Genomic DNA, 15,256 nt, shown 5'->3' with positions numbered 1-15,256 from the left:
TTCAACGTTTAACAAACCATACAACTCTATGCACAATGACTACTTTAAACAATATACACAGTAAATAAAAAATACAATTATGGTCAATTTCCCTGAGTTTTATTCTGTTACCAAACTTTATCGGCAGTTCTTCCTGTAAATGTGTTTATGTAAACATTGTTAAACGTAGTCCTTGTGCATAGAGTTCTATGGTTTGTTTGGTATGCATTTTAAAGAGAAAAATCTGAGTCCGCGTAATTCCTTTACCATGGACTTGCCCAAGACTTGATTGACATGAAAAAGCATTCGGAGTGCCCCACATCTCTATAATATGTATAGTTAGATCTGTGCTGAGATGAACGCCATAGAGAAGACTAGGAAGTGGGATAGTGACAAATTAGGGTGACAAACCCAGTGTCAGCTTGATTTATAGAAGTGGGTTGCGCGCACACACACTCAAACAAATATACACATGCTCACCACACATAGTATTTGTTTCTAAATGCACACACGCACAAACAATTGCATGCGAAGCACACACACACACACACACACACACACAGAAGTACAGACGTGCACGTATACACATACATTCTCATTCATGTTAATAGTCTACATATGGATGTTTTCTATTTCACTCATGCATAGTAATCATAGTAAATTAAAATACACACCACACACAGTCCCACTTACCCCTTTTTTCTCTCTTGCCACGTAGCTTTCGAAATCCTACCGCTCAGGGGTGTGCAATCCTTGTAACAGAAAGACCCCATTGAGCAGACGTGTTCTTCTTCGCCACTATAGATGTCACACATCCCGCCTACGCGCTTCGCTTTACCCAACCCTCTCATTCAGCTCTCTCCCGGAGGCTTTTTCTGCTAATGTATCTCCTAAACTCATTTTACACCCCCACGGCAGGAGGAGATAGGAATGCAACACATTAGTGCTCACGTGAGGCAAGCCGGCAGATGAGAAGCCAAGCGAGAATTTTAATTATTGATATTATTTAACCCTGATAAGAAGCATGCCGTGTCTCAAACAACCTGAGACACCTGTTTAAGCGTGTAAGGCCCAGAGGGGAGACAAGTAAAGGGTCAAACCGAGTCTCCGTGGCTCAGTCTGTAGCTAACCAGATAGGTTCCTGTAACATTTTAGTTGGTTCTCATAATCACTGTTTGGTTCTAAGGTAGAGGTAATGGTTTGAGGGAATGTTCAAAGCAATATGTTGTGGAAACATTTTGTCAAGGTCAAATGAAAACGATTGATTGATTGCATCCTTGGTTAGCCGATACCATGATGATACCACCTGTATGGTAAAGTATATATATCACCAGGGCACATATATATGCCTTCACCTGATGTCACAGGAAGGCCAAAAACAACCACCCGAGCCACTGCCTGTTCACCCCGCTATCATCCAGAAGGCGAGGTCAGTACAGGTGCATCAAAGATGGGACTGAGAGACAGCTTCTATCTCAAGGCCATCACTAACATTGAGTGGCTGCTGCCAACATACTGACTCAAATCTCTAGCCACTTTAATAATTAAAATTGGATGTCATAAATGTATCACTAGTCACTTTAAACAATGCCACTTTATATAATGTTTGCATACCCTACATTACTCATCTCACATGTATATACTGTACTCTATACCATCTACTGCATCTTGCCTATGCCATTCGGCCATCGCTCATCCATATATTTACATGTACATATTCTTATTCATTCCTTTGTTGTTGTGAAATTGTTAGATTACTTGTTAGATATTACTGCATGGTCGGAACTAGAAGCACAAGCATTTCTCTACACTCGTATTAACATCTGTTAACCATGTGTACGTGACCAATAAAATTTGATTTTATAAGAAAAGTTTAATGTCTGAAGAAATTATTCTCGGAATAGTCAGAACACTGGACAAATAGATATTTAATGAACATCATCACTAAACATCCCCAGGGCCTAATAGTTGCTAGTTTCAAATGTATTGAATTTACAGTTTGGTACTTTACCAACTCAGTTGGCACAGAACACTAAACGGGCATTAGTTTGGAATTCCAATGTCTTTGACATGCTTTGAATAGCCCCCTCCCATATTAGACAAAAAGTTACCTCATTTAGGCTCTGACTGTGAGCCCTTTAGTCTCTGCAAAGTGTATGCGGAGAGCTTTGCTGTGGTGGCTCCCTGATTTAAATCTGACATGGACTTTAAATAGATGCTATGTGAGTTGTTCGCACCATGTGAACTTTACAATGTGCCCTCGTGCAGTGTTGTACATAGCATTGCAAAGCTACCAATAATTCACCAAAGTTACTAACATCTTTAGTAATTTAGGCAATTAAAATAATCTATGGTAACTTTAGTAAATTATACTTGAATAACTTACATTTTTTTATTTATATATAGTATACATTTTGTTTACAGTACCAGTCAAAAGTTTGGACACACCTACTCATTCAAGGGTTCTTCTTTATTCTGACTATTTTCTACATTGTAGAATATGAGTGAAGACATCAAAACTATAAAAATTACACACATGTAGTAACCAAAAAAAGTGGTACAAATCAAAATATATTTTATATTTGAGGTTCTTCAAAGTTAAATAAAGGTGAAATAAAATAAAATAAATAAAAAATAGCCACCCTTTGCCTTGATGACAGCTTTCCACGCTCTTGGCATTTTCATGTTGTCAATGAGTTTCTAGTCGATCGACCATATGGTTGATAAGAAAATAGCCTACTTATTGAAATAAAGCAATGAACTGTGCAACTCTTCCAATTATTTACTTTTTCACAACTGCACCAGTTTGATGCCACATATTGACATCAAACACATATTGACATCGTAAAATAAATAAGTGTGTAAAAACAATTAATAATGGATATTTCATGTTGAAACCCTCATTAAACACAAATGGTATTCACTGAGTTGATGGATTATATTTAGGATAATGTTTTACAGCTTTGTCATTCTATTTTTTTATTTACAATTATCTTATTTTATAATGTAATATATTGTACATAAGTCCACACAGAGGGCCACACATGATATAGACACCTGGTTGTCACACTCTGATCTGTTTCACATGTCTTTGTGCTTGTCTCCACCTTCACCATTATCCCCAGTGTATACCTGTGTTCTCTATTGCCAGTTCAGTTTGTTTGTCAAGCCTACCAGTGGTTACCCCTTGCTAATGGCTTTTTCTAGTTCCTAGTTTCCCTGTTTTGATCATTCTCCTTGCCCTGACCTTGAGCCTGCCTGCCATTCTGTACCTTGTCACACCACCTTGGATTACTGACCTCTGCCTGTCATTCTGTACCTTATGGACTCTGATCTGGATTACTGACCTCTGCCTGCCCTTGACCTGTCGTTTTGCCTGCCTCCTGTTCTAGTAATAAACCTTTGGTACTTCGACACTGTCTGCATCTAGAACGTGATAGAGGTACCTAAAAGGGACACTAAATGTCTTGTGATAGATCACATAAAATCCTTTAAAGATATTAAAGTTTCCAGTAATATACTTTGCAACCCTAGTTGTACATATGAGTTGATTTGCCTCCCCATGATTCCCATTCTGTTCTGTGGATGTGCAACATTTGACCACATGAGAGCAGCAGAGTACTATATGTAAATTGATTCAGATCCTTACACAACAAGAGCTTGGTGTTTGTGTTTGTTTATTTCGATCCCCATTAGCTTTTGCAGAGGCAGAAGCTATACTTCTTGGTCTCCTCCCAAAAAAACACAAAACATTGACAAGGATAGTCAGACAAATTGAAAATACAATGATATACAAACAATGCAACTAATGAAATATGTGGGGGGGGGGCTCACACCCCCTGCCTATCCAATTATATGTTTAATATGTTTAAAGGTAATTTTGCTGTTTGCTTGAGTAACTGGAGATGAAAGGGAGTTCCATGCAATCATGGCTCTGTATAATACTTTGCGTTGTAGTGGGTTTGAACTTGGACTTCTTGTGGGGGTATCTGAGATGATTTTATTACATTATGCAGACAATCTAGAATTTTCAGTACAGTAGAACAAGAATCCCTAGAGTGGACATTTCCATTTAAGCCACCATTTTGTGATGGGTGGACAGGGTCATATTGAGTGTAGAAGGAGGAGATTCTGGATGTGATTCTATGGTGTACAAGATTTTCCCTTCTGATTAACAGTAAGACAAAAACTTCAACCATGCAGAACAATTTAGAATCTACAGAATAACGGAAAGTTACTGGAACTAGACTGCTGAATATGGTGTGTGGTCCTCCCACTACGACTCCGGAAAGCATGCAGTTTATTGGGCTACAAATGAAATAAGTTATGATGAACTTCATAGGGTGGTGAAAGTGCATAGTGATCTTGATGCTCCTTTCCAATAACTATAGAGGGTTTTATTCTGGTGACATGATGATCAATGCTTGACTGCCATTATTTGACTGACAAATATATTCTCGCTTTTATCCATAATTCCGGTGGAGCAGAGCGAGTGGAGGAATGAACCTGACTGGAATGTGGTGGTCCACATTCTCGACCGATCCCCTGCAGCGCTGAGAGGGCGAGATCAAACCAGAGAGGCACAGGCCCAATAAAAAGCCCTTTTGTGGAAATGGAAAATCTAATTCATTTCCCCCACCTTAAGATGGTAGCATGTCAGCTCATTTAGCATTTTATCTGATGCTTGTTTGTTTTTCTTTTCAAGCCCTTTGACATTCTTACTGTAATGAAAAGCTCGATAGAAGTTGAATAAATTATTATAATAATTGTTATGAGGCTGAGAGTGAATGTTGTAGTTTTAATGTATTGACTTTTGGGGGGTGGGGTTAATAGTTATGCACGCTCAAGTTTTCATTTTGTGTGTCTTATTTCTTGTTTGTTTCACAATAAAAAGTATTTTGCATCTTCAAAGTGGTAGGCATGTTGGGTAAATAAAATGATACAAATCCCCCAAAATACATTTTAATTCCAGGTTGTAAGACAACAAAATGGGGGGTGAATACATTCGCAAGACACTGTATTTTACATTATACTGTATGATTTTGTAGTAAGAAGAATATGATTGAACTTTAGCTGAATTAAATATTCAGCTCAAGAAAATATTAAAATTGAGCTGAAAAAATAGAAAGGATATTTTTCCCATTCCAGAGTGAGTGCGCAAATGAAGTGGCAATGTTGAGCGTAAAAGTGATCATTTGAAACAGGTCCTATTCGCTAGATTTAGAGTTATTTGGCAACCTTAGTTGTGAATGATAACAACTTAGAATGTCTTAGATATCAAAACGTATCGGTGATTTCCGGTCGGGTGACGTAAGAAGAAATGTTTGAGAGAGGTCCCCAATTAAACTTTAATTTAACCTTTTTACACACCACGGTTCGTTTTTATGTTGATGTATCACTTGGTTATACTCTTTTAATCACTTTTTATGGTACCATGAGCAAGACCAACCAACCCAAAGAGAACTGCTACGACCAACATCATTGAAGGACGAACCAACTACTCAAACACCATATATGTCTGCAGAGTCGGAGGCTTTGTCTATGACCACGCTTGTAGCTGAGCTATCTAAACCGATAAGTAGTCTAAAAGAGGATATAGCATATCTCATTAGAACTTCGCTGGCACCTTTCCAAACTTCCATTGACGCCTTTCGAGAAACACATTTGGGCAACGCCTCACTACACTAGAAGGTTTCTCCACTGACAACACCGAGTGGATTGTCGAGCTAGAGGCTGCTGTCATATGAAAACGCCCAACACAGCTCTACTTTCCAAGGTAGATTCGTTATACGAGAGCTATCATATGAGAGCTATCATATACAGTCGTGGCTAAAAGTTGAGAATGACACACATATTAATGTCCACAAAGTTTGCTGCTTTAGTGTCTTTAGATATTTTTGCCAGATGTTACTATGGAATACTGAAGTATCATTACAAGCATTTCATAAGTGTCAAAGGCTTTTATTGACAATTACCTGAAGTTGATGCAAAGAGTCAATATTGGCAGTGTTGACCCTTCTTTTTCAAGACCTCTGCAATCTGCCCTGGCATGCTGTCAATTAACTTCTGGGCCACATCCTGATTGATGGCAGCCCATTCTTGCATAATCAATGCTTGGAGTTTGTCAGAATTTGTGGGTTTTTGTTTGTCTATCTGGGAGCGTAATCATAGCCTCAAGCTCATTACCATAAAGCAACGTTAACTATTCATGAAAATCGCAAATGAAATGAAATAAATATATTCACTCACAAGCTTAGCCTTTTGTTAACACTGTCATCTCAGATTTTCAAAATATGCTTTACAATCATAGCTACACAAGCATTTGTGTAAGAGTATTGATAGCTAGCATAGCATTAAGCCTAGCATTCAGCAGGCAACATTTTCACAAAAACAAGAAAAGCATTCACCTTTGAAGAACTTCGGATGTTTTCAATGAGGAGACTCAGTTAGAAACATGGCAGAAAAACGTTGTTTAGAATCAATCCTCAAGGTGTTTTTCACATATCTATTCAATGATAAATAATTCGTGGCAGTTGGGTTTCTCCTCGGAAGCAAATGGAAAAATACACGCAGCTGGAGATTACGCAATAATTGCGACGGAGGACACCAAGCGAGCACCTGGTAGATGTAGTGTAAAATGGTCAATCTTCCAATGATATTCCTACAAATACGTCACAATGCTGCAGACACCTTGGGGAAACGACAGAAAGTGTAAGCTCATTCCGGGCGCATTCACAGCCATATAAGGAGACATTTGAACACAGCGCCTTCAGAATCTGGGGCACTTCCTGTTTGAAATTTCATCTTGGTTTCGCCTGTAGCATCAGTTCTGTGGCACTCACAGATAATATCTTTGCAGTTTTGGAAACGTCAGTGTTTTCTTTCCAAAGCTGTCAATTATATGCATAGTCGAGCATCTTTTCGTGACAAAATATCTTCTTATAACGGGAACGTTTTTTTATCCAAAAATTAAAAGAGCGCCCCCTATATCGAAGTTAATGCGGAATCACCTCTGCAAAACCCAAATAAAATAGATGATTAACACTGAATCACTTCTGCAAACCCAAAATAAAATAGATGATTATCACTGAACCACCTCTCCAAAATAAAATAACTATTATTCAGTAATGGTCACTGCATTACCTTCCAATATATAATGGATGATTATCACTGAACCATCTCTTCAAAACCAAAAGTAATGATCTGTAACGTTCAATGAGTGAATAGGTGTGGAGTCAGGAGCCGAGAGCAAAAGGATGCGGGAAAAAATACGCTTTAATGTCCAGGGAAAAATAACATGAACAAAAATGGTAACAAAATAAGAAAAATAAAGGACAGCGAGAAACCCAAAATACAAACATAAATCACTAACACAATACAGACGAACAAGTCCGCACAAACAGAAGCGGGCTGAATGAACTTAAATAACCCCACCCAAACAACCAAACAAGAAACAGGTGAACCCAATTAGACAAAACTAAACGAACACAGAACAAAGGATCGGTGGCAGCTAGTAGACCGCGACGACGACCGCCGAGCGCCACCCGAACAAGAAGGGGAGCCACCTTCGGTAATATTCGTGACAGTACCCCCCCCGACGCGCAGCTCCCGCAGCGCCGACGCCCGGCCTCGGGGACGACCCGGGGGCCGAGGCGCCGGGCGATCCGGATGGAGCCGATGGATCCAGAATATCCCCCACCGGAACCCAGCACCTCTCCTCCAGACCGTACCCCTCCCAGTCAACGAGGTACTGCAAGCCCCTCACCCAGCGTCTAGAGTCCAGAATAGCTCGTATCTTGTACGCCGGGGACACCTCGATGTCCAGAGGGGGTGGAGGGACCTCCGGAACCTCACCTTCCTGCATGGGACCAGCTACCAATGGCCTGAGAAGAGACACATGAAACGAGGGGTTAATGCGATAATACGAAGGAAGTAATAATCGATAACAAACCTTGTTTATTCTCCTCAGGACTTTAAATGGCCCTATACACTGCAGACCCAGCTTCCGGCAGGTCAAGCGGAGGGGCAGGTTTCGGGTCGAGAGCCAGACCCTGTCCCCTGGTGCAAACACGGGGGCCTCACGGTCAGCGCTCTTCTTCTGCCGTCCACGTTATTCTGGCGTAATGACTCCTGGACAGCCCTCCAGGTCTCCTTAGAGCGCTGCACGCACTCTGGCTCTGATGCCATGGTGCCAGGACCGGCTGGTACCCCAACACGCACTCAAATGGTGACATGTTAGTAGAGGAGTGGCTTAGTGAGTTCTGGGCTATTTCTGCCCAGGGAATGTATCTCGCCCACTCCCCTGGCTGGTCCTGGCAATACGACCGCAGAAACCTACCCACCTCCTGGTTCACTCTCTCCACCTGCCCATTACTCTCCGGGTGATACCCTGAGGTCAGGCTGACCGAGACCCCCAGACGTTCCATAAATGCCCTCCATACACGGGAGGTAAACTGGGGGCCCCGATCAGAAACTATATCCTCGGGCATCCCGTAGTGCCGGAAGACATGGGTGTAAAGAGCTTCCGCAGTCCGTAGGGCCGTAGGGAGACCGGGCAATGGGATAAGACGGCAGGACTTAGAGAACCGATCCACAACGACCAGGATCGTAGTGTTACCCTGAGAGGGGGGAAGGTCAGTAAGAAAATCCACCGATAGATGGGTCCACGGCCGTTGTGGAACGGGGAGGGGTTGTAATTTACCTCGTGGCAGGTGCCTAGGAGCCTTACTCTGGGCGCACACCGAACAGGAGGAGACAGAGTCGCACATCCCTCACCAAAGTGGGCCACCAGTACTTCCTCCTAAGACCTCGCACTGTCCTAGAAATACCTGGTTGAACCGACGAGGGTAGACTATGAGCCCATCGAATCAATTGATCACGAACAGCGAGCGGCATGTACCTACGACCCTCCGGACACTGTGGAGGCGCAGGTTCCTCCCTTAGCGCCCGCTCAATGTCCGAGTCCACCTCCCATACTACTGGTGCCACCAGCTTAACTGCCGGAATGATGGGAGTAGAATCGATGGACTGGTCCTCAGTGTCATAGAGTCGGGACAGCGCGTCGGCCTTAGTGTTGAGGGAACCTGGTCGATACGAGATAGTAAAACGAAATCTGGTGAAAAACATGGCCCACCTTGCCTGACGAGGATTCAGTCTCCTAGCTGATCGGATATACTCCAGGTTACGGTGGTCAGTCCAGATAAGGAAAGGGTACTTAGCCCCCTCAAGCCAGTGTCTCCACACCTTCAGGGCCTCAACCATAGCCAACAACTCCCTGTCCCCCACATCATAATTCCGCTCCGCTGGCCCCAGCTTCTTCGAAAAAAAAGGCACAGGGGAGGAGCTTCGGTGGCGTACCCGAGCGCTGTGAGAGCACCGCTCCAACCCCAGCCTCGGATGCGTCCACCTCTACTATGAACGCCAAAGAAGGGTCCGGATGTGCCAACACCGGCGCCTCAGTGAACAGCACCTTCAACCTACGAAAAGCTCCGTCCGCCTCTGCTGACCACTGCAAACGCACCGGCCCCCCCTTCAGCAGTGAGGTAATGGGAGCTACTACCTGACCAAAACCCCAAATAAACCTCCGGTAGTAATTGGCAAACCCTAAGAACCGCTGCACTTCCTTTACCGTGGTCGGAGTCGGCCAATTACGCACGGCCTTGACGCAGTCACCCTCCATTACCAACCCCGAGCTGGAAATGCGATAACCCAGGAAGGAAACGGATTGTTTGGAAAACTCACATTTCTCCGCCTTCACGTACAGGTCATGCTCCAGCAGTCGTCTAAGAACCTTGCGCACCAGAGACACATGCGCAGAGCATGTAGTGGAGTAGATCAAAATATCATCAATATACACCACCACACCCTGCCCATGCAGGTCTCTGAGAATCTCATCCACGAAGGATTGAAATATAGCTGGAGAATTCTTTAACCCGTATGGCATGACTAGGTATTCATAATGGCCAGATGTAGTGCTAAATGCAGTTTTCCACTCATCTCCCTCCCGAATACGCACCAGATTATGCGCACTCCTGAGATCCAGTTTCGTGAAGAACTGCGCTCCGTGAAATGATTCCACTGCCGTAGCAATGAGAGGTAGTGGATAACTAAACCCCACCGTGATGGAATTTAGACCTCGATAATCAATACACGGACGCAAACCACCATCCTTTTTCTTCACAAAAAAGAAACTCGAGGAGACGGGTGACATGGAGGGCCGAATGTACCCCTGTCCCAGAGCTTCGGTGATATGTTTCCATAGCCAACGTCTCCTCCTGGGATAAAGGATACACATGACTCCTGGGGAGTGCAGCGTTTACCTGGAGGTTTATCACGCAATCCCCCTGTCGATGGGGTGGTAATTGGGTCGCCTTCCTTTTACTGAAAGCGATAGCCAAATCGGCATACTCAGCGGGAATGCGCACGGTGGAAACCTGGTCTGGACTCTCCACCGTTGTCGCACCGATGGAAACCCCTACACACCTGCCTGAACACTCATCAGACCACCCCTGGAGAGTTCCCTGTTTCCACGAAATCGTAGGATTGTGAATAGCCAGCCAGGGAATCCCCAGCACCACCGGAAACGCAGGTGAATCGATAAGGAACAGACTAATTCTCTCCTTGTGATTCCTCTGCGTGATCATCTCCAAAGGAATTGTGGCTTTCCTGACCAGCCCTGACCCTAATGGTCGACTATCTAGAGAGTGCACGGAAAAAGGGGGTCTACTTTTACTAACGGAATCCTCAACCTCTGAGCGAGTCCGCGATCTATAAAGTTCCCAGCTGCGCATGAATCTACTAGTGCCTTATGCTTGAGAGAGGGAAAATATTTAAGGAAACAAATTAATAAAAATATGTGACCAACAGGAAACTCTGGGAGAGTGTGGTGCTTACTCACCTGGGGTGACCGAGGAGTGTTCTGCCTGCCGTCTCGACTCCCAGATGAATTCCTTCAGCACCGACCTGAAGTGTGCCCTCTCCGGCCACAGCTGGTACAGGAGGAGCCACCTCCTCTGATCTCCCTAGACGTGGCCCCTCCTAGCTCCATCGGAATAGGAGCGGGAGGGTCAGGAGGTAGAACTGACAGGACCCTTTCAGAACGTCCGCGAGCAGCTAGCAGATGGTCCAACCGGATCGACAGGTCTATCAGTTCATCCAGGCTAAGTGTTGTGTCCCGACAAGCCAGCTCCCTGCGGACGTCCTCTCTCAGGCTACACCGGTAATGGTCTATCAGGGCCCTGTCGTTCCACCCTGCTCCAGCGGCCAAGGTCCGGAAATCCAGCGCGAAGTCCAGCGCGCTCCTCGTCCCCTGCCTGAGATTGAACAACCTCTCACCCGCCGCTCGACCCTCCGGAGGGTGATCGAACACGGCCCGGAAACGGCGGGTGAACTCCGGGTAGTTGCCCTTCACTGAGTCAGGCCCGTTCCAGACAGCATTGGCCCACTCCAGGGCTCTACCCGTAAGGCAAGTGATGAGGACATTCACGCTCTCCTCTTCCGAGGGAGCCGGCCGAACGGTGGCCAGGTAGAGGTCCAGTTGAAGCAGGAATCCCTGGCACCCCGTCGCTGCTCCATCGTAGTAGGGAGACCATTCCTCTCCCAACGATCCATCCTCTCCATTTGATCCATCACCGATCCGAGGCGATGGAGGATGGACGTGTGATGAAGGACTCTCTCCTCCATCGTGGGAAGAGGGGTGGTCGCTGCTCCTGCTGACTCCATATTATGGTGCGGGCTTCTGTAACGTTCAATGAGTGAATAGGTGTGGAGTCAGGCGCAGAGAGCAAAAGGATGCGAGAAAAAACACGCTTTAATGTCCAGGGAAAAATAACATTAACAAAAATGGTAACAAAATAAGAAAAATAAAGGACAGCGAGAAACCCGAAATACAAACATAAATCACTAACACAATACAGACGAACAAGCCCACACAAACAGAAGCGGGCTGAACGAACTTAAATAACCCCACCCAAACAACCAAACAAGAAACAGGTGAACCCAATTAGACAAAACTAAACGAACACAGAACAAAGGATCGGTGGCAGCTAGTAGACCGGCGACGACGACCGCCGAGCACCACCCGAACAAGAAGGGGAGCCACCTTCGGTATTATTCGTGACATGATCACTGCATTACCTCCCAATATATAAATGGATGATTATCACTGAACCAGCTCTTCAAACATTCATTTCATTCATCATATATTGACATCATTCATTTCACCAATAGCTCGTTATGTAATTTCTCCAATCTAGAATCCGACTATGTCATATTCAAAGTGTATGTCTATATTTTAGAGTGAGTGAGGTGCCACTTACTTGTTAGAGGGAACCACACCAGTGAATGCCAATTAATTAGGACTTAGATTAAACAGGTGTCTGCTTACCTTGTTTAATTTGAAGCTCTGGCACCATGGTGTGGAATCTCCTCCAACCGAGGTGGACACTCACTCCTGGCAAGCTTGTCAAATATTGGAGTTCCTTCCTTACCAACAATTTTCTTATTGGTGAAATTAGGATTCAGACAATATCTTTAAGTAAATCAATCACTCATTTATTAATGCAATTGCAGACAAAAGTTGACAACGGGAACATAGCACGCATGTTTCCAAGTACGTTCTGCAAAATAGTAAAGGGTCCAAGTAATTTTATTATGCTTGCAGTCAACCACTAGTATGTCACTGCCTACGTCATTACCTTCTACTCATGAGACCAAGCCCATGCATATACAGCTATACAAACAATAGTTTCAGTGTTATCTAAAGGCTCAGCAGTAAATGTCCACTTCCCAAGTTGATTTATAGTGGTATGCCTGACTAGTCTCTTATCTCTTTCACTCCCCTGCAGGGTTCTGAGTCTATGAATCTCTTTTTTAACCTTTAGGCTCTTTCTCACAGACACCCTGTTCTGCCATAACTCACACATCTCTCAGACCGTTTCTTTATAAAAGAGGCAGAGACTAGAAAATAACTAATGGAAACTATATTAAACCTTATAATGAGTATATATATATATATTGTTCATCTGTAGTCTAGGACCCTATAAATGTAGTGGAGGAGGGGTCTTATAGCCCTTCCCCTTTTATTAATACAACATAAGCGTAATCAATTATTATAATACATCAAACATTTGGTGCAGCTCCTATCATGACCCCAAGCTGAACCCAATCACTTCCAAATACTAATTGAGTGTATGTAAACTTCTGACCCACTGGGAATGTGATGAAAGAAATACAAGCTGAAATAAAATCGGTGATCCTAACTGACCTAAAACAGAGAATTTTTACGAGGATTAAATGTCAGGAGTTGTGAAAAACTGAGTTTAAATGTAGTTGGCTAAGGTGTATGTAAGCCACTGACTTTTTTTCATCAGACCAGAGGACAGTTCTTTAAAAGTACAACATTTGTCCCCATGTGCAGTTTCAAACCGTATTCAGTCTTTTTTTGAGCGGCCTTTCAGGTTATGTCGATTTAGAACTTGTTTTTACTGTGGATATAGATACTTTTGTACCTGTTTCCTCCAGCATCTTCACAAGGTCCTTTACTGTTGTTCTGGGATTGATTTTAACACCAAAGTACGTTCATCTCTAGGAGACAGAACATGTCTCCTTCCTGAGCGGTATGACGGCTGCATGGTCCCATGGCGTTTATACTTGCATACTATTGTTTGTACAGATGAACGTGGTACCTTCAGGCGTTTAGAAATTGCTCCGAAGGATGAACCAGACTTGTGGAGGTCTACACTATTTTTTCTGAGATCTTGGCTGATCTGTTTTGATTTTCCCATGATGTCCAGCAAAGAGGCATTGAGTTTGAAGGTAGGCCTTGAAATATTTTTTATTTTATATATCTGTTATTTTACCAGGTAAGTTGACTGAGAACACATTCTCATTTGCAGCAACAACCTGGGGAATAGTTACAGGGGAGAGGAGGGGGATTAATGAGCCAATTGTAAACCTGGGATTATTAGGTGACCGTGATGGTTTGAGAATTTAGCCAGGGCAACGGGGTTAACACCCCTACTCTTACAATAAGTGCCATGGGATCTTTAATGACCTCAGATAGTCAGGACACCCATCCGAAAGACGGCACCCTACACAGGGCAGTGTCCCCAATCACTGCCCTGAGGCATTGGGATATTTTTTTAGACCAGAGGAAAGAGTGCCTCCTACTGGCCCTCCAACACCACTTCCAGCAGCATCTGGTCTCCCATCCTGGAACTGACCAGGACCAACCCTGCTTAGCTTCAGAAGCAAGCCAGCAGTGGTATGCAGGGTGGTATGTGTATCCACAGGTACACCTCCAATTGACTCAAATGATGTCAACTAGCCTATCAGAAGCTTTTAATGCCATGACAATTTTCTGGAATTTTCCAAGCTGTTTAAAGGCACAGTCAACTTAGTGTATGTACATTTCTGACCCACTGGAATTGTGATACAGTGAATTATAAACCACCACAAGTCTGGGTCATAGCCTTTAGCCGTACCCTTATCTTACTTCTCCTCTGTTCCTATGGTGATGTAAAGGTTAACCCAGGTCCTGGTTCATAATGGTAGGAGAAAATCCAAAGAGAAACCAACCAGAATATTTTTTGTTGAGATCCCATGCTCTTACAATGGAAAGCTATGGGTCCTATGCAATTACAGCTCCCAGATTACAATTTCTATGGCTTCCACTAGATGTCAACAGTCTTTGTTCAAGGTTTCAGGCTTGTTTCTTCCCAAACGAGGAAGAATTTTGAGTTTTGGTACAGGGATTCACAGTTGGAAATCAGTCTGTGAACACACAATGAAGAGGATGCACACTTGCTAATTTTACTTTTCCATTGAACATACTTCTTTCCGTATGAAATATTATAGTTTATGTACTTGAGAATTACATAAAATGTAGTTTGGCTTATTTTAACAAAGTTTAGCGGTAGATTTTTTAATTCCTTTGTCTGCATGTTAAACTCATATCGAATGCACCAACTAAACTGACTTTTGGATACAAATAAGTATTTAATCTAACAAAACTATGATGCATGTTGTTGCTGGGACCCTTTGTATTGAAAATAAGAGGAAGATTTTCAAAAAGTTATTATTGAATCGCATTTTGTGAAGCCTGTGCTGGTTGAGGGGCGCCGTCTTCAAACAATCGCGTGGCATGCTTTCGCTGTAAAGTCTTTTGTAAATCAGACAATGCAGTTAGATTAACAAGAATTTAAGCTTTTAACCGATATAAGACCCTTGTATGTACTAGATGTTTAATATCCATAATTTTTACGATTATTTATTTGAA

This window comes from Oncorhynchus tshawytscha, linkage group LG12 (genome assembly GCF_018296145.1).
Source record: "Oncorhynchus tshawytscha isolate Ot180627B linkage group LG12, Otsh_v2.0, whole genome shotgun sequence".
NCBI lineage: Eukaryota > Metazoa > Chordata > Actinopteri > Salmoniformes > Salmonidae > Oncorhynchus > Oncorhynchus tshawytscha.
The sequence above is the reverse complement of the archived record's forward strand: the minus strand, read 5'-3'. Positions refer to the sequence as shown.